Source organism: Rhincodon typus, chromosome 39 (genome assembly GCF_021869965.1).
Source record: "Rhincodon typus isolate 14 chromosome 39, sRhiTyp1.1, whole genome shotgun sequence".
NCBI lineage: Eukaryota > Metazoa > Chordata > Chondrichthyes > Orectolobiformes > Rhincodontidae > Rhincodon > Rhincodon typus.
Genome location: NC_063370.1, coordinates 830,855 through 851,891, shown reverse-complemented (window position 1 = coordinate 851,891; position 21,037 = coordinate 830,855). Strand labels below are relative to the sequence as shown.

General features: G+C 43.7%; 1 protein-coding gene and 1 long non-coding RNA gene across 2 annotated transcripts in view; both read right to left on the bottom strand.

Moving 5' to 3' along the window:
* Positions 1-21,037, bottom strand: part of LOC125480970 (leucine-rich repeat and fibronectin type III domain-containing protein 1-like protein) — a 262,452-nt gene that overhangs the window by 194,176 nt on the left and 47,239 nt on the right. The window lies entirely within an intron of this gene.
* LOC109928391 lies at positions 1,536-17,238 on the bottom strand. The gene is made up of 3 exons (XR_002260455.2): positions 17,037-17,238; positions 9,527-9,874; positions 1,536-1,869 (listed from the first exon to the last, which is right to left on the bottom strand). It is a non-coding gene; the product is annotated as an uncharacterized LOC109928391 (long non-coding RNA).

The window sequence follows — 21,037 nt, the reverse complement described above, 5'->3', positions numbered from 1 at the left end:
CTTTTACTGAATGCAACAAAGCACTGAAGCACAGTTATTGTAGTGACAGGGATAGTTACGGCAGCAGTCCTTTTCCAACTTCATTGCAAACTTCCTGAAGCTTTAACAGGGAGAGACTCCATGTTGGTTCAAAAGCACATATCCAAAAGCATATTTTCACATGAAATTTAGAAGGTTCCATTATTCCTTCACCTGCTCACAATTTTCTAGTTATTTCAGCCATTGAGGCAAATAAACTCTAACCCCAATACCTTAAATTACTAACTGCAAACCCCGACCCCCAAAACCCAGCAGTCCCCGAACCTCAATACCCAAATTCCTGAGCATCAACACCCCTGAAACACAATCCCAAAGCCCTAAGCCCCATCACTGTCCCAAATCCTAACACACCCTTGAACCAATCACCACCAAGTCCCAATATCCCAAATGCCTTAAACCCAAACACGAATGCCCCAAACCTCAATACTTCCTTGATCTCTAACACTCTGTGAACCCCTAAACTCCACAAGCCTACAATACCAACACCCTACTACAGACAAAAACATCCAACTACTAACCTCAACATTCCAATATCCCCAAACTACTAACCCCAACTTCCTGCAATCTCACAAAATACATGAACACCCAACATTCCTGAAAACCAGTGCTTGGAACTCTGATCACTCTGACCCCCAACACTCTTGAACCTGAACTCCAATGTCCAGGAACAGCGTTATTCTAAACCTCGGCAGCTGTTACCCTGACATATCTAAGCACCAACTTGAGTGAAGTCCAACATCAGTGAGTAGTATTACCTCTTGAAATCCCTCCTCCCTAAGTTGACACTTCAGATCTCACCATTCCTGAATCGAGGATCTGCAACTCCAAAATTACAGAATCTCATTATTACTGAACACCAATGCAGTGCACACTGACACCCCTAACTCCAAACCTCCACGTCACTGAACTCTAACATCAGTAAATTTTGGGATCCCCGAAATCCAATACTCATAAACCTCACCACCTTTCAAACAGGGAACTCCCAAAACCCAACAAGCAAACACACTGACACTCTGAATGCTGACAGCTCTAAACGCCAACATCAGTGAACACTGGAAACCCATTACCCACTGAGCCCCTATGCCGAATACGGCAACAAACCCGAACCTCTGCACTCCAATGCTACTGAATCAACAGCTCTTGAACCCAATACCATTGAACCATAAAGAACCAAACCCTACCATCAGTAAAGCTTTGAACAGCAGCTGAACCCCAAAGCCCCATGAACTCCAGCTTGTTTTGGACCCCACTATCCAGAATCCCATCACCATGAACCACAAACCCTTGCACCAGCAGTCTCAGCTGAGACTCAACACCAACAAACACCATCATGAGTAAAATCCCTAAACTTCATGAATCCAGTTACCTCCACATCCCAAAGCTTTCCACATGAGACCCCTGAAGTGAAATTACTGCAGTCCAACAGATGAATGAAAAATGTTTACATAGAAAGCTCCACAGTTAGGTTAATTCAATTAAAGTAAAACTCCAGAAAATTGTGCATCAAGTGTCTTTACTAAAATTACACACTTTAAAAAATTACATTGTACAAAACTATAAGATTTAAAACACCCTTATTTTGAATACAAAAAGTCTTCCATTCTTTAAAAAAAAGAGAAAAAGAATAAAGGGAAACAAGAAATCTGGAGGGTGGTATGTTTTCCGTTCCATCGACACCAAATGACTAATATTGCATCAATGTCCCGTACTGTGGCAGTGTGCTGAGGACAAGGCAGAAACAGAACAGACCAGAGGATTGGCAAAGGAGTCTTTTGGGAGAAAAAAGTCATTGTCCATTGTCAACTCAGTGATATATATGTCCTCAAACACCTACAGAAGGAGAAGAGAGGCTCAGTGTTAAGGTTCAGGACGAAAAATGTCTGGAAACATTGAAACTGTTCTGTACACGTCAAGTTATAAATTAATCCAATATTGTTACTTAGTGGAGGCTGTGGGATTTCATTGATGTATGTGTGCCATCAGGAATGGGCTCCTTGTTAGAACAATTGCTGGTTTGGTGAAACTAAATCACAGAAATGCCTCGTGTGTGCACATTTCCTACTGCCCAATTTAAAGCAAAAAGATTTCTTTCACTCAGCCTCACTTTCTGGAGAAATTCTGTCTCTCTGTCTCTTTCTCTCAAGGCTGTGATACAACCACCAGGTCAGCTCTGTGTGTTGAAGCTGCTGTCATTCAGATTAAAACTGCTTTTCTAATGGCAATGTGGAAGTCCTAAGCAACATCCTACACTCAAACCAACAGATTCCATTTCACAGTCTGTGCTGGCTATGTGCAAGATGGCTTTTTATGTTTTTATGTACAACCAACGGTGACTCTCCTTCAAAATAGGTTACAAAGGGACATTGATAGGATGCAGAGCTGGGCTGAGAAGTGGCAGATGGAGTTTAACCCTGAAAAATGTGAGGTGATTCATTTTGGAAGGACAAACTTGAAAGCAGAATACAGGGTTAACGGAAAGATTCTTGGCAGTGTGGAGGAGCAGAGGGATCGCGGGGTTATGTTCACAGTTCCCTGAAAGCTTCCACCCAGGTGGATAGAGTTGTTAAGAAGGCGTATGGTGTGTTAGCTTTCATTAATAGAGGGATTGAGTTCAAGAGCCGTGAAGTTATGTTCCAGCTATACAAAAGCCTGGTTCGGCCACATCTGCCTCTCTGCTCCTATGATGCTGCCTGGCCTGCTGTGTTCATCCAGCCCTGCACCTTGTTGTCTCTGGAGTATTGTGTCCAGTTCTGGTCGCCTCATTACAGGAAAGATGTGGAAGGGGTTAGAACAGGTGCAGAGGAGATTTACCAGGATGTTGCCTGGAATGGAGGGAAGGTCTTACGAGGAAAGGTTGAGAGAGCTAGGGCTTTTCTCTTCAGAACGATGATGGATGTGAGGTGACTTGATAGAGGTGTACAAAATGATCAGAGGTATAGATAAAGTAGACAGCCAGAGACTTTTTCCTAGGGTGCAGGTAGCTTTTATGAGGAGGCATAGTTTTAAAATGAGAGGAGGTAGATATAGGGGAGACGTCAGAGGTAGGTTCTTTACTCGGAGAGTGGTCGGGGCGTGGAATGCATTGCCGGAGAGGGTAGTGGAGTCAGCCTCATTAGGGACATTTAAGCGGCTATTAGATAGGCATATGGATGATAGTATAAGGTAGGGGTCGAGGTTAGATAGACCTTAGGATTAGGTTAAAAGTTCGGCACAACATTGTGGGCCAAAGGGCCTGTACTGTGCTGTACTGTTCTGTGTTCTATGTTCTAAAATGATTAAAAACATATTAAATTATTTGTGATTGGTGTTACATAAATCAAAACCCACTCTTCTTTGAAAATTACCAGCTCACTTCTTTCCCCATGCTTCTCTCTGCAATATACAATATGGGAAATCTAATACAAATGAACAAATCTTGCATGGAAATAGGAAGTGGACCTTGGCAGTGAATTAAAAGGAACTACAGTACACAGTCAACTCTTCTGAATATCATTGCAGCCATATGCATGAAAGTGTAGCTATTTCAATACTGATGATTAATACTTTAAGAGCCATAGCTGCATTGATGAGTTCAATGTCACAGTGTGTTACTGCTCTTTAGTGGGATCTACACCATATTATTGTACCTGAAGCAGTGAACTGAGACAGGCAAATGACAGTGGAATGTTCCCTGGTGCATTGTTGTTGTCCAATTGGATTAGCTTTCTCAAAACTCCACCAAACATTTGTATTGGTCTGGGCTTGTTGATTTGTGGAGAAGGAAGATGTTGTTTCTCTATGCCCCCCTCATCTCTCCTGAAGCCACTGGGGCTCTCATTGGGTGACCATGCCTCAGCTGCTGGCAGATGGTTCACCCTTTGACCATAAATGCCAATTGTGGGAGCATTAAAGACAAGCAGTGCCCATCACATAAATTCTGGGAGGTGGGAGCTGAATTGACACCCCCTCTCTCAACCTCTTTGTAATCCTCAGTTACACCTCTCCAAATGAATCATGGCTATGGACTAAAGGAAGCACAATGCTCCCGCTCCATTCTGGCAGAGCGGACTGATGATGAATTGAGTTTTTCAGCCCAGATCCTATTCTCCAATCACCTTCAATGGTGATTGAATCATGGATACCTGACAGTGCAGAAAGAGGCCATTCAGCCCATCAAGTTCACACTGACCCTCCAAAGAGCATCCTACACATACCAGCCCCCATCCCCCATCCCCATATTTACCACGGCTAATCCACCTAACCTACACATTCCTGGGCACTATAGCATGGCCAATCCTAACTATACATCTTTGGACTGTGGGAGGAAACCGGAGCACCCGGAGGAAACCGATGCAGACACGGGGAGAATGTGCAAACTCCACACAGACAGTTGGCCAAGGCTGGAATCAAACCGGGGTCCCCGGTACTGTGAGGCAGCAGTGCTAACCACTGAGCAACATTGGTCCAGGAGCATTTTTGATTTCAAAATTCTCATCCTTGTGTATGAATCCTTCCTTGGGCTCACCTCAATCCCATCATTTTATTCCTTTCTGTAACCTCCTCCAACCCTACAACTCTCCAAGAGCTCTGCATTCGCCAAGTTCAGTCCTCTCGTACATCCGTGATTTCCATTGCTCCACCATTAGTGCCTGTGCCTTCTGTTGCCTGGGGTCTAAATTTTGGAACGCCCTCCTTGAACTTTTCTGTCTTTCTATCCAACACAAGGTCACAGACTCAGGATAAGGGGTTAATCATTCAGGACTGCACAGAGAAGAATTTTATTTTCACTCAGGGGTTTGTGAATCATTGGAATTCTCCCTCTGCACCTCCCACCCCCATAAGACTCTCTGTCACTGAGTATATTCAAGATTTGGCAAGACTAGAGGTGATGACCTAGTGGTATTTTCACTGGATTGTTAATCCAGAGAGCTCAGGAGATGTCCTGGAGCCTTGGGTTCAAATCCTGTCACAGCAGATGGTGGAGATTTAGATACAATAAAAATCTGGAATTAAGAGTCTAATGATGACCATGAATCCATAACTGATTTTTAGCGGTAAAAAAACCCCATCTGGTTCATTTTAGAAAGGAAACTGTTTTCCTTACCTGATCTGGCCTACATGTGACTCCAGACCCACAGCAATGTGATTGATTCTTAACTGCCCTCTGGGCAATTGGGGATGGGCAATAAATGCTGGCTTGGCCAGATACACCCTCATCCCATGCATAAATTTAAAAAAAAGTGTTTCTCTCGGAGAATCAAGAGATAAGGGATATCAGCAGAAAGTGCTGAAAATACAGGTCAGGCAGCTTCTGGAGAGAGGAAAACAAAGTAAACAGTTCGAATCTTCATCAGAATCCTGAAGGTAAGGAGCAGTAGGCAGGAAGAGGTAGTGAGGAAGATTAGCCATGTTCACACTCAATGGTAGTACAGGCTTAATGGGCCAAATACTCTACTTGTGCCTGTATTTTTACTATACAGCTCATTGCATTGTCAGGTAGAGTGATTCAGTCCCTCAGAGCTACAATAGTCCATCCTTAGGCACAGCATCTAAGATTTTATTTTATAAATCTCACAGCAGCATTGGTGCATTTTCACAAAAACTTCTTTATCATCAGCTCCCTTCCTTTAAAGTAAATCGAAACTGACAGAAGCATCGAGGAGCAGGGCCCTCAACAAACTATTCTGTCACAACAGCTTTGAATTTCTCTTGCACTGCAATTTTCTCATTGCAAACTTGGTTAGAAAGATAACTAATACATTGGCTGAAGAATCTTTTCTGTGCGTTGTCACCAGACCAGTTTCCTTTATTCTAGGAGCCTTTTCAACCCTGAGCTCTCGGCTTTAATCCCCATGCCCGTTCTGCCAGGTGCTGCTTCTCTGTTACACATAGTGATAAAGATCCTCACCCCAATGGAGCAGGGAGTCACCAAGCTGCACATATCATAATGCCAAGCGCATGACAGGGCTAGTGTGGGCTAAAGGGGATCCCTCGATCAGAGATAATCTGTGATCGAGGGCCTGGGAACTGGGAAGGGTGGGGCCAATGAGAACCACACTTCTGTCCTTGCTTCAGATACCTCCTACCCCCTCCCCCTGTGACTTACCTACGTTACCCTGAAAAATTCCACCCCCTCTCCCTCCTCTGCTCTCCTCACTATTTGCTCAGTGCCTAGGTGCCCTGTGATCCTGGCCCAGTGGTGGTTGTCCAGTGGGAACTCTGTGGCACTACTGAACAAATGCTGTTGGCTACTAACTGGCACGCAGTCCTTGCTGGGCCATCTTCCACCCACTGGGCATTGTCCTCGTCACTGCCTTGATTGGCAGGTGTTTTGGCAAAGCTTGCCTGCAGGAGGCAGTATGACTCTCTCGTCAGATCTCCAGAGAGCTGATGAGACTCCCGACACCTCAAGAAGAATCTCTATTAGATACTATTAGATACAACACGTTCCATGGGCTGCTTCTGCAGGGAATCAAAAGTGTTAGAGCTGGGTTTCAGCTGAAGCATTCCCTTAACACAGAACAAAGCAAGATCTGAACTATATCTGACAAAATAAACTCAACAGAATCTCTCTGGTGAGAAACTGCCCTCTGCTTCTTCTGTTCAGAGCCCAATTACACTTTACCACATCTTTTCTTTAAAACACTAATAAACGATCAACAACACCTGCCTCTGAATTATCTCATGTTTTGCTGCCTTCTCCCTAGCCACTCCCTCACACAGTTTTCGGTTTCGATGTACGGTGAATCAGATGGCAATCTGATGAATAGAATGTTCTAGATAAGTTGATTCAGACACTCCCATCCAACATTCAAAGTGTTCTCACAATCCCAAACAGATTCCAACTTTCTCTGATTATTGCTACAAGGATTTATCCCTCACAAATGCCTCCCATTTGATCTGAACTTGCTCCCCATTCTTCAGATTGGAGGTGACAGTCTGTGGGCAGTGCTATGTTGAACGTAACAGAGATAAAGTGAACCATCACAGCGCAACGCACTTTCATTTGGGACAATCATTCTAACCTGTGAACCTCACCTTCCATGTTTAATCATGTGATTTTAAGTGAATCTGAAAATGAACACAATAAACAATTCTCTATTGATACATCTCTGACACTGAGTATCATTTCCAACAGCATCACTAAAGTGCACGTTGTGCTGCTTAAAGGCTTTTAGATGAGTGAGATACCAGCATAACCTTGGCTGATTTCATTCATTTCTTCAAAAATGAAACCTACTGGCAAGTTGTCTTAGTTATCATTTTCCACTGACCCTACTAGGTGTACAGGAAGGTAAGGGAGGTCAGCCAGCATGGAGAACTCCCAGGGCAGGGACAGCACTGCTCCCTCTACACTGTCCCCATCAAACACCCCCAGGGCAGGGACAGCATGGCGTTAGATACAGTGTAAAGCTCCCTCTACACTGTCCCCATCAAACACCTCCACGGCAGGGACAGCAGGGGGTTAGATACAGAGTAAAACTCTCTCTACACTGTCCCCATCAAACACCCCCAGGACAGGGAGAGCATGGCATTAGATGTAGAGTAAAGCTCCTTCTACATTGTCCCCCACCAAACACCCCCAGGACAGGGACAGCATGGGATAGATACAGAGTAAAACTCTCTCTTCACTGTCCCCATCAAACACTCCCAGGATAGGGACAGCATGGGGTTAGATACCGAGTAAAACTCCGTCTACACTGTCCCCAGGACAGGAACAGCATGGGGCTAGATACTGAGTAAAGGTCTTTGTACTCTTTTAAACTGAAATTAAACTAGCTCTACACTGTTCCCATCCAACACTCCCAGGGACAGGGACAGCACCGGATTAGATACAGAGTAAAGCTCCATTTACACTGTCCCCCATCAAATATTCCCAGGACAGGGACAGCACGGGGTTAAATACAACGTAAAGCTTCTTCTACTCTGTCCCCTGTCAAACACTCCCAGGGCAGGGACAGCATGGGGTTAAATATAACGTAAATCTTCCTCTACTTTGTCCCCTGTCAAACACTCTCAGGACATGTATGCCATGGGGCTAGATATGGAGTCAAGCTCCCTCTGCACTGTCACCCACCAAACACTCCCAGAACGCGTATAGCATGGGGTTAGATACATCCTCTACACAGTCCTAAACACTTCCAGGGCATGTGTAGAAAGTGAATATCATGTAAATCTCCCTTTGAACTGTATGTTGAGACATCCTTAATGCAACACTCCCAGACAGGGACAGCATGTGGTTAGAAACAGAGTAAAGCTCCAATATACACTGTCCCCCATCAAACATTCCCAGGACATGTCCTACTTCATTCAGTCTGTGACCAGTTTAATGCCAGTCTGTTCTGAATGAGGGATACTGTTCCCCTCTGAGCCCACATCCATTGAAAATTGGATGGAGCTTTGCCCATGATGTTAGACTTAGCGTCAGTCACATCAGCCTGAAGGACTAGCTTGGAACCCAGAGGCTAGCATTTCTTTCACTTGTTATATAACTACTGTACCAGAATTAATAGAAGGCTGTATCTATCGTTAAAAAGCCCCATTATCCAGGGATATTGTACTGACTGAAAAGCTACATGCACTGTGTGTTGTGAAGACTGGTATAGTGGAGGCTACACATTTATTTTCTTCTGTGTTGTTCAAATGGACAATTGGCAGCATCCTCCTGAATGTTCCAGGGTTACACGAAAGACAAAGAAAGCAGGCAGTATCCCTGCTCCTCATCTCAGTCTAACCACTTTCCTGAAATGTACTGGGCAGCAGAGGTGGCACGGCCTACAGATGGTGATAACTCATGATACATAGACATTTCCTGGAGGCACAGGACAGTATGGTGTTGCCTACCATCTGTAAACACAGAGATGTGGGGATGGGGAAGGTGTTACAGGAACGCTTTACCATATCCAAATCCTTCAAATACACTGCAATTTAGTTGAGCTGCTGACTAACATTGCAAAGGGCACCATTTTTGGATTTGGGACCTTGTTTCTCTTGTTATTTCTTACCATACCCCACATCCCCATGCCCCACCCCACTATAATTTGTGCCCTCTTCTATGTACTATTGCAAAAATAGTTTCTTCTTCTCCTGCCAGTAGTTGATTGCTACCAAGACATCAGCCATCACACTTATCCATTCAGAACATGGTAGACCGATGGTACCAGGGCTAGGATGATTGATCAAGACATGAAGATATGATCTTCAAACCACAAAATAGGATGGTCTTGCATTCATCATCAAGTGTTCCTCAAAGTAGTCGTGATATACCCAGGTTTACCCCAGATGGGAGAGAGCTGCTCTGCCCACAGCAAAACACCTGCTTCCATCTCCACACAGGCATTGGCTGAGGCCATTCAAGCTAACCACAAGGCCAGTTTGTGACTGAGTGACAGACTGTGATACCCAGAAATCCAAGGAGGGCGAGAACACTGATTGAAAACGTAAAGTAGAAAAAAGAGGTGACGCTGTCAGAAAGCAGAAGGTATTATCAATAAAAGAACAGACTTACCATTTCTGCCCAGTCCATCAATGTCTTAATGTAAAAGATGATTTCCATAATAAGAAATATAGTTAAGGATTTCCTTTAGACATTGTTGGTGCTGATACAGGCATACATTGTGATGGTTTAAAGCACTAATCCAATTAAGTATGGTTTCTGCCCATGGTACTTGTATATAAAGGGTCCAGTTTCTTTAAGAAGTGCACATCAAACTGAGATGGGATGGAATAAGTTGAATATTTGGTGGGGGAGGGGGTATAGGGAGAATCAGGGTCAGGATGGGGAAAGTGGTTGTTCATTAATCTTGATTAGAAGTCAGTTTGTTCAATCCAGTTGTACAACATGACTTGAAAGTTCCTGGAAGAGAGAAAGTCAGACAGTTAGTGTGAATTCCCAGCTCTGTACAGTGTGTAATACCCTGGCAATAGCTGAAGAGGCAAGAGGAGCTTGAAATGATACGCACAGATTGACTTAAATTGGATTTGCCATGTGCATCAGTCACCAGATATAACACTGGGAGTGTCACAGATTGACTGAGTTGGGTTGAGACTCACTTTTCACTGTGGTCATCCCTTGTTTGAATCCAATAGGATGGAAGCTCTCTTTCTATTGGCTGTGGGAATTTTGTGAATCAAGTCGGGAGGATATCTACCGACTTCCAAGTGTTTGTCAGACAATAGCTCAGATTACAGCGAATTTGGAGAATGAGACTCTCTAAATCATAGAACATAGAACAGTCTGAACCTTTACCCGAAATCTAAGGTCTATCTAACCTCCACCCCTACCTTATACTATCATCCATATGCCTATCTAATAGCCGCTTAAATGCCCCTAATGAGGCCGACTCCACTACCCTCTCCGGCAATGCATTCCACGCCCCGACCACTCTCTGAGTAAAGACGTCTCCCCTATATCTACCTCCACTCACTTTAAATCTATGTCCCCTCATAATAGCTACCTCCATCTTAGGAAAAAGTCTCTGGCTGTCCACTCTATCTATACCTCTGATCATTTTGTACATCTCTATCAAGTCACCTCTCATCCTTCGTTGTTCTAAAGAGAAAAGCCCTAGCTCTCTCAACCTTTCCTTGTAAGACCTTCCCTCCATTCCAGGCAACATCCTGGTAAATCTCCTCTGCACCTTTTCCAATGCTTCCACATCTTTCCAGTAATGAGGTGACCAGAACTGGACACAATACTCTGGATGTGGCCGAACCAGGCTTTTGTATAGCTGGAGCATAATCCTAATAATAAGTCAGCATTCATGCTGAGTTGGAGGTAGTTTGTAAGAAAGTCATGTTAGATGTTATCTTATGTGTGTCTATGAGAATCTCAGTCGACTGCTCCTTGTAATCAGAGTGTGGTCATTCTAATCTCTGTCTGGATAGCTGCAAAGAACAGTTACAAGTATAGGCAGAGTCTGTACATACGGAAGTACACACCCCTCTTAGACAATGTGCACTGGAGGGTCAGTAAGTTGATTCTGGTATTAGAGCATTGAGGAGAATTGATGTTTCTCTCTGGGTTTACATGGTGGAAAGATCTCCACCTTCAAGCCAATAAGATTTTGAGACGGCTTGTAGGTAGATGCTGGAAGCTGTTTCATCTCAGCTGGACATTCCAGAATTTGGGATCATGAATAAATTCCAGAACCTGGGTTTAGTCATTTTAAACTTATCTCTGTATGAGAATCCTTCACTCAGAGAGTTGTGAATCCTGGAAACCTCTATTTCAGGGAGCTGTTAATGCTTAGCCATTGAGTGTAGATTAAAGGCTGAGATCAACAGATTTTTGACTTGAGAGATGGTTTGAGAAGGCAAGTAGAACTGAGGTTAAAGATCAGCTGTGATCTTATTAAATGATGGATTCCTCCTGCACCTTTGTCTCATGTTCTTGTATCTCTAACCACCCTTACTCTCACTCAGCTTCCACACATGATCACTGTTCAATAAGGATCACTGGTCTGGAGCAGCAATTTGAGCTGATTTTGTTTTTATTCATTCACAGGATCTGGATATCACTGGATGGACCTGAATTTATTGTCAATCCTAATTGCTCAAAGGAGCAGTTAAGTGTCAATATCTAAGCTAAACTAGGTAAGGACGTGAGTGAACCATGTGGGTTTTTTACCCCTGACAATCAACAACAGTTTCACAGTCATCACTAGTTCCTTAATTCCAGACTGAATTCACACTCCACCACCTTAGGGTAACACGGTGGCTCAGTGGTTAGCACTGCTGCCTCACAGCACCAGGAACTCAGGTTTGATCCCAGCCTCAGGCGACTGACTGTCTGTGTGGGTTTGCACATTCTCCTTGTGTCTGTGTGGGTTTCCTCCGGGTGCTCTGATTTCCTCCCACAGTACAAAGATGTGCAGGTTAGGGTGGATGGGCCATGCTAAATTGCCCCATAGCATCCAGGGATATGCAGGCTGCTTAGGTTAGCCTTGAGAAATACAGGGTTACAGTAATAAGATAGAGAGGTGAGTCTGGGTGGGATGTTGTTCGGAGGGTCAGTGTGAACTTGATGGGCCAAATGACCTGCTTCCACACTGCAGTGATTCTATGATCTGCTGTGCTGGATTTCAAACTCTGGTGTCTGAATTAATAGTCTAGCCATGAGACCATGACCTCCCCTTTGGTTAATCCACAAATAGTGACGTCTTTAAACTTGGATCTACTGATCCAGCAGAAATTGGTTGTGTAAAAAGCCGTGGAGAGTGAATTTACTAATGGAGCCACCTGAAGAATTGTACTTCTGTTTTTAAGGATCATGGTGTTGAGGTGAGCTCAGTCCCTATTGCTGATTAACTGCACAATACTGGGCTGGGGGATATCTGGTTGTACAAACTCTGAACCTTGTCAACATCCAACATTAATGTATCTCCACCTATGTCATCCCTCCTGTTTTAATCCTGATTTGTTCAGTCGGAGAATTGAAAATGTCCTGATGACATTTATGATTTGTAAAAAGGAACTGTTTGTGAAAAATTATATTACTGGCTACACACTGCCCTTTCAGTCAAGCTGATAATTGGATTTTAATTGCTCGACCATATCATAATAATCAGGATTCGTTTTCAATTAGTATACTGTCTGTAATCTGTAGCAAAAAAAAATCCTTTTTTGTAAATCATGTAAATGAACTCTACAGTAAACACAACCATGGATAGGCTACCTCTTTCTCAGCATCCCTAACATCTGCCAGCCTGAGCAGGCCGGTCCTGAGGCCAACATCTCTGAACCCCACCCCGACCCCGACCCCGACCCAGACCCACAGTCCCTCAGTCCTATTAATGTTCCTGCTTCTCCTTTACTGATTTCCCTTTGGCTTGTGTGCATTTGAAGGTTTAGGAAGTGCTGGTTGTGGTGCAAATGCCTCATTGAAGATCAAGGTGTGTCAGTATGAGGAACTGGAAAAATCTGGGAATGAACAAGATCAGGAAATTGTCCCTGAAGGTTAATGGGTCAAACCCACAATTTTTTTAAAACAACAACCTGGATACCTCAGGCTTTCTCAGAATTGGATTGCCAACTCAAAACTGACATTTTCCAGATGGTTTAACACATGACCTTTTGACTCCAACTGACTGACCAATCAGACTGACTTACTTGTCCATTACCTAATCAAAATGATCGACCAATCAAAATGACTGACCGGTCAAACTGATCAATCATACTGGTCAACTAATCAAACTGACATTGTCCAACCAATAAAGTTGACTGACCAATCAAATTGGCCAATTAAACTATTTGACAAATCAAACTGACCAGTCAAACACACATTTTCCTGTTTCTGATACTTAAAAGAAAAATCAAAGAAAATGGGAAATATTATAAATTTCAATATCCCAATTATTTGTAACTTTAGGGGACTTAAGCAGGTAGATGTGGGAAGATTGTTTCCCATTGTGGGAGAGAGAAGGACCAGAGGGCATCATCTCAGAATAAGGTGTTGCACATTTAAAGAGGGATTTTTTTTCCTCTTAGAGGGGAGTGATTCTGTGGGATTTTTTTACCGCAAAGGGTTATTGAGGCTGAGTCATTCAATATATTCAAGGTTTAGATTCTTAATCAGGAAGGGAATTGAGGATCATTTGGAAAAGGCAGGGTTGTGGAGTTGAGGATTATCAGAATTGTCATTGATAGGTGGAACAGACTTGATGGGCTGAATGGCCTATGTTTGCTCCTATACCTTATGGACTAATCTCCTGGCTTGTGTTCACTGCAATATTGACAAGATTAATCTTTGGTTCCTGAAAATTCTGAGGCAGTTCTAAGGGTTGGAACTCCAGAGCGAGAGGTCTTGCTCAGTACCGTATTGAGCAGGTAAGACAGGTCACATTCCCTATGCATACTGAGTCCATCATTCTCACTGGAGAACATCAGTTAGTGAGCTACCTCTAGGCTCAGTACATCAAGCCTGAGGAATCAACCATAAATCAGCCTCGATTGTTACTCCTGATCTTGGAGATCATTCCCTGGGTGATTCCATGAGGCTGAAGGAACTCTGGTGGTTCCAAAGAAGGTTCTCTGAACCTGAAATATTAACACTGTTTTCTCACCACAGATGCTGCCAGACCTGCTGAGTCTCTCCAGCAATTTCTGTTTTGTTTCAGACTTCCAGCATCTGCAGTTCTTTGATTTATTTTTTTTGTGGAGTCACTCTTTGTTACTTTATACAGTTCAGTGGATTGCTGACATACATGAAGAGTTATAGGAAGGATATTATTAAGCTAGAGAGGAGTCAGAAAAGATTTACCAGGATGTTGCTGGGAATGGACGGTTTGAGTTATAGAGACAGGCTGGCACTTTTTTCACTGGAGTGTAAAATTTGAGGGGTGACCTTACAGAGGTTTATAAAATCATGAAGGATATAGATGATAAAGATTTTTAAAAGACATAAGGGGCATCTTTTTTTCACAGGGAGTGGTTCATGTGTGGAGTGAAGTTTCAGAGGAAGTAGTGGATGCAGGTACAATTACAATGTTTATAAGGCGTTTAGATAAGTACATGAATAAGAAAGGCTTGGAGGGATATGAGCCAAGCACAGACAGGTGGGACTAGTTTAGTGTAGGGATATAGTCAGCATGGACCGGTTGGACCAAAGGGGCTGTTTCCTTGTGTGTGACTCTATGTTCCTATCACTCTATGACGATGAATCTAAGAGCAACAGAACAAATACTGAGTGAAGCAAACTATGAGCAAGAGAGATGAGAGAAGAAAAGGATAAAGATTCTGGGTTTGGAGTATCGGGGCGATTGACCGGGCTGATAGACTCAAACCAGGTTTCCAGTGTCCACTGGCATTTCCTTCCTTGTGGTTTCTCCCTGCTCAGCATTGCCTTGAGCTGAGGTGTGGTATCTTGGGTAGTTGACCAATGTCCTTCCTTCAGATCAGAAGTCACACAACACCAGTGTCCTAGTGACTAGGGCATGGGGCAATAGTGGGGTTGGAGATACAGTGGAGATGATTGCAAGTTGAATTGTTGTCAATGAATTCTTGGTCTTGGCCCCCTGCAGCAGTCACAATGATTCAGGTAAGACCGAGAGCTCCCTGGGGCAAAGTTCAGTACAATATCAGGTTGTGTTAGCTCCAGTACCTCAGTGATGAATCCACTGGCACCAATTTGGAAACTAATGGCCATTTTAATCAGGACACCCTCAAACAACTTTCTGTGCTGTGAACAGAAGCTGATGATCTGAAAACTCTGAACAGAGCCAGTGAGGGGAACAAAAACTAATGAAAAAAGACAGAAATAATTTTTCTGCCTTGTAAAACAGAATGTCATAACTCATCTCAGGTTAGAGAAAACACGGGTTAATGAGTCAATTATGGCAGACTCTGAAGTTGAGGTACATGAAAAATAACTACTTAAACCCAACTGGAACTCCTGTGTTAAAATAGCCATAAAACTATCTATCATGTTGTTTCAAAGGACGTGTCAATATTGTATTAAGTCTAATTATAAGCCACAGTCTGGTTTTATTGTCTGTACAGTGAGCAGACTCACTACACTTCATGTGAAACTGACTCATACAGTTTACGGTCTCTTTCCAGCAATCCTCACTGGCAATTAACAGTTTTGCCTGTTTTTATGGCTGCGATCGGTTCAATTTATCCAAGAGACTGCACAGAAGGGGTTACCACACTCTCCCTTCACCTCAGGGTTCGAATTGAAGATCTGCCCAAAATTAGACAACAAACATATTCCCTCTCTGTGAGGGTTTTACGTGACATGGGTAAGGTTAATCTTAGTATATAGTACAATATATGTGGGCCTGGCATTAATTCACACCCATCAGCTTTAAAATGGCACTGATTCAGGGAAAGGTGTGGTCTGAAATGCTAAGGTGCTTCACTGTTGGGATTAAAGAACATTGGGGATGAAATTAACATTGGGCATTAACACAATCTGAGTGTTACAGCGAAACCTCCTATTGCTGACAGCATTGAGTGTAATTGAGAAAGGACAGTAATCACACCAGTTTAGTGATGCCCATTTTACACCACTGTGCTGTGATGATGCTGTCGCTTTAAAAGATTATTTTGTCCTTTTTCTCTTGAAGAGAGGTTGTAAGGCAGAATTGCTGAGCTGGTTACCAGGCCACTTGAGTAAACAACTTGGGATGCCTTGGGTTTTTTTTAAAACAGCCTGAATGGGTGTGGTGAGCTCTCACAGATCAGGATTTCTGAGTAACATCAGAGGTTATTGGGGCCTCAAAAAAGCTGGAAGCTTCAGTGAATGTCTCCTGGCTGCTACTCTCTCTGAATCCTCTCTTAATGTTTCTTCCTCCTGGTTTGGAGAACTGCATGTGAGAAACTGTGTCTGAATTTGCATTTTGCCAAGGGATATATTTGTGGGATGTTACTATATTGGAACCGTTAATTAGTAATAGGTACTGCATCTATTATTCAGTTGAGTTTTCCAACAGAGTTAAGTTATTGTAAATTCCTCTTTCTTTTGTTTATATTTTAACTACAGTGTTTAAATAAATTGTCTTACTTAACATTGAGTAGTTTGACCAGTCACATTGCATCTGGAACACAGCACTTCACATCTACCTTTAAAATAAGAGAAGGTTAAGGTCTAGGCTACCTTCTTAAAATATTTTGAGGGAGTCTGGTCTGGCTCATAACAATGCAAATCCAATAATCATTATTGTTAAAGTGAGTTCCCTTAAAATTATTCAAGGGAATAAATGTGAGAGTTTAGGGCCAGCAATTATTGCCGTTTCCCACCTTCTTGAGGTGCCGCTGTTTGAGTGATACAGGCCACAATGCTGTTCGAGATGAGCCAGGTTTTGACTGAGCAATTGTTTGGGGAAGCGGGTGGGGGTGGTGTGATTAAGGAACTGTTGTTAAAAGGGATTAGAATCTGAAGCTCTGAGGGAGACAAAAGGATCATTGTTTTGGTTCACCGATCTCCTGACAAAGTGAGGGAAGAGCGAGAAAGGGAAATATCTGAACAAATGCGTTAAAAAGAGCAGTGCTTCAAAGTAGAGTGTACTCTCTCTAACCTCAGTAACATTCTGATGGTGTTGGTCTCTGGTGCACAAATGGATGGCATCAAAGTTTAACATCAGTCCGCTCTACTGGCTCCTTTATGTCTTCTGCAGTCTGCATGACTTGGCATTCTGGAACAGATCAAAGATCAGTCAGAGGTTTGTCCTGTGAATATCAAGCAGACAAACAAAAACAACCACTTGGTATGTTTTTTTTTCTGAAGAAGAGTCTAGACCCGAAACATCAGCCTTCCTGCTCCTCTGATGCTGCTTGGCCTGCTGTGTTCATCCAGCCCTGCACCTTGTTATCTCTACTTGGTATGTTAACTAAGGTTAAAAAATAACAAAATCAATTCTTCTGGCATTTCCTTCCTTGTGGTTTCTCCCTGCTCAACATTGCCTTGAGCTGAGGTGTGGTATCTCGGGTACTTGACCAATGTCCTTCCTTCAGATCAGAAGTCACACGACACCAGGTTAAAGTCCGACAGGTTTATTTGAAATCACAAGCTTTCTGAGAGCTGCTGTTTTGTCAGGCAAAGTCAGTGCTCCAAAAGCTTGTGATTTCAAATAAACCTGTTGGACTATAACCTGGTGTCATGTGACTTCTGACTTTGTCCACCCCAGTCCAACACCATTATCTCCACATCATGGCTTCCTTCAAGTGTTAGCTTTAGCAGGCTGTTCAACTGCAGGAGCATCACAGCAGGTTTGATTGGTCCTGGCACTCACTTTCTAACAGGATTTGTCGGATGTTGATTGGAGCATTGTCTGTGACCTCTGTGTAGGTGAAAATTAACCTCCTTGTGTTTATTTTGATTAAGTGGAAGACAGAGGCAAGAGAAGCAGAAGGAGAAAAGCAACAAGAGAGGGTGGCACAGTGGCTCAGTGGTTAGCACTGCTGTCTCACAGCGCCAGGGACCTCAGTCCGATTCCACCCTCAGGCAACTGTCTGTGTGGAGTTTGCACATTCTCCCCATGTCTGTGTGGGTTTCCTCCAGGTGCCGCAGCTTCCTCCAACAGTCCAAAGATGTGCTGGTTAAGTGTCCAGGGTATGTGCAGGCTGGGTGATTTAGCCATGGGAAATGCATGGTTATAGGGATAGGGTAGGGGGTTGGGTCTTTATGGGATGCTCTTCAGAGGTTGATGTGGACTCAATGGGCCAAATGGCCTACTGCCACACAGTAGGGATTCTAGGAGTGAGAAGTGAAGAAGAGGGGAAAACAGAAGTGTAAGGAGATCAAGTCAATGAAAGAGAGAAGGTTTTCTAACCAGAGAAAACTGCAGGGCAGACACAGATCTGGACGATTGCTTAGTCCATGAGCAGAGTGGATTCAGGGATAATGATCAAAAGCCAAGGAGTTAAATTTCTGACAAGGATTTTCTTGACTTTTCCAAATAATTTGAGTGAAAAGGACTCACAGAAAAGCCCCAGAAAAGTGACAAACTCCATTTGCATTGTTTTATCTTTCTAAGTTTCTGCAAAGCTTAGGGACCAATGCTCTGGGAGCAAACAGGAAGATTGCTTGTGGAAGTTTAATTTCAGACAGAGGGAAGGGGCTTGCTAAGAAATGGAGAGAGAGAGAGAGACAAGAGCAAAGACTGACAGCTAGCTCTCGGGATCTCGGAGTTAGAGGAATGGAAGTAAAGCTGAGCTTGAAATTTCTGAAGGAGCATGTGTGGACTGTGAAGTGAATTCCCCAGAAGGTTGTTATTTGTTAAAGACAAAGTATTCAGAGGAAGGAAAAGATAAGGTCACATTACAAGCTGTGAATGATCTGCCCTGATAGCAAAACTTATCAGAAACACCAGTAAAATCCAAACTTCTTCATTTTCTGTCATCATGAATCTGACATCTGAAAATTGGATGTAACTTGCCCCTTACTGATCACATTTAGATAACAGCTCATACTGAAGAGCAGATGTCAGCATTGGGTGACGCCAAATGGGTGAAGTTTAATTCATTTCTGTGTTTCTGCTGACTGAGTTAGTGGAGCCTTTTAATTAACTTTCACCCAAAGAAGGGCAAAGCACAGAATTAGAAACCAGAAATGCTGAAAAGAGATGATAACCTCAGGATTAGTCCCTTTCACAGACTTTGGTCCAATTTAGTCCATTTTCTCCATCAGACATCACCTCTCTGACAATGATCCATGATCACTCACTGTTCTGCTTCACCTGTTGGCTGCTCCCCCCACAGTCAAAACCAGCATCTTCCAGATCTCACTATTCCACAATTTTCCTTCCCAGATCCCATCTTCCAGTATGTGTGAACACATGCACATCCGAAACTGATGCCAGTGTCGCAGCTCACAATCAGCCTGTGCTCACACAACTTTGTCAGATCTTTATCCTACTCAACTTGGAGTTCTCATCTGTTCCCATACCTCTATGACCCCAGCCTATCCCTATAATCTCCTATAGCCTCACTACCTCGCTATCTGCGCTCTGCCTATTGTGAGCCTGACTTCCTTCATGTCAACATGTGCCTTCAGTTGCCTTGATATTAAACTCTGGAATGTGCTCCCTAAATCTCTCCACCTCTCTCTTTCCTCATTTTAGACGTTCCTTAAAATCCATGTTTTGAGCAAGTTATTCGTCATTTGTCTCTCAGAGGCAATATCTACCTGTGAAATATCTTTGAATATTTTACATTTCTGCACTGCCTCAGGGCAGAGTAAGCTGTTGTTAGGCATTCCCAACATTTTATGTTCTCATTTTTTTAGCCTTTCAAGGGATGTGAGTGTCTCTGATAGGTTTTTGTCCATCCCTAGTTGCCCTGGAACTGATCGTCTCTCTAGAGCCATTTGAGGGGGCAGCTAAGAGCTGACTATATTGCTGTCAGTCTGTAGTCACAGACTACAGGATGGGTAAGGATGGCACATTTCCTTTCCGAAGGGGCATTAGTGAACTAGGTTGGTTGGTACAATAGTCAATAATGGATGCCATTACTGGGGCTAGTTTCCACATGTGGATTTATGGATTTAATTTCCACCAGCTACCCTGGTGGGATTTGAACCCAGATCCTCAGTCTCTGGATTATAGTCCAGTGGCAGCAACAATCTGCCAAGATGTCACCATCTCGGACCAAGTGGAGTTTAAACAATTAATGGGTCACAATTTCACTAGAAACCATCAGTTCCCAACTATGTTCCAAGCTCAGCCTCAGATTAATAACTAACTATTAACTAGCTCTTAACTAAATATCAGGGCAAGGCAGAAATAGGGAAGAAGGAAGTGGTGTAATAGGGTTGGGGATGGCCATGGGATGGAGCTAAGTGATGCAATAGGACACAGGGACAACAAGGTGCAGGGCTGGATGAACACAGCAGGCCAAGCAGCATCATAGGAGCAGAGAGGCTGACGTTTCGGGCCTAGACCCTTCATCAGAAAAGGGGGAGGGGAAGGGGGTTCTGAAATAAATAGGGAGAGAGTGGGAGGCGGATAGAAGAGGGATAGAGGAGAGGATAGGTGGAGAGGAAACAAACAGGTCGAAGAGGCGGGGATTGGGAGCCCTGCAGCCCAATGGTATCAATGTGGATTTCACAAGCTTCAAAATCTCCCCTCCCCCTACCGCATCCCAAAACCAGTCCAGCTCGTCCCTGCCTCCCTAACCTGTTCTTCCTCCCACCTATCCCCTCCTCCCACCTCAAGCCGCACCTCCATCTCCTACCAACCAACCTCATCCCGCCCCCTTGACCTGTCCGTCCTCCCTGGACTGACCTATCACCTTCCTAACTCCCTACCTACACTCACCTTTACTGGCTCCATCCCCGCATCTTCGACCTGTTTGTTTCCTCTCCACCTATCCTCTCCTCTATCCCTCTTCTATCCGCCTCCCACTCTCTCCCTATTTATTTCAGAACCCCCTTCCCCTCCCCCTTTTCTGATGAAGGGTCTAGGCCCGAAATGTCAGCCTTTCTGCTCCTATGATGCTGCTTGGCCTGCTGTGTTCATCCAGCCCTGCACCTTGTTGTCTCGGATTCTCCAGCATCTGCAGTTCCTACTATCTCTGATTC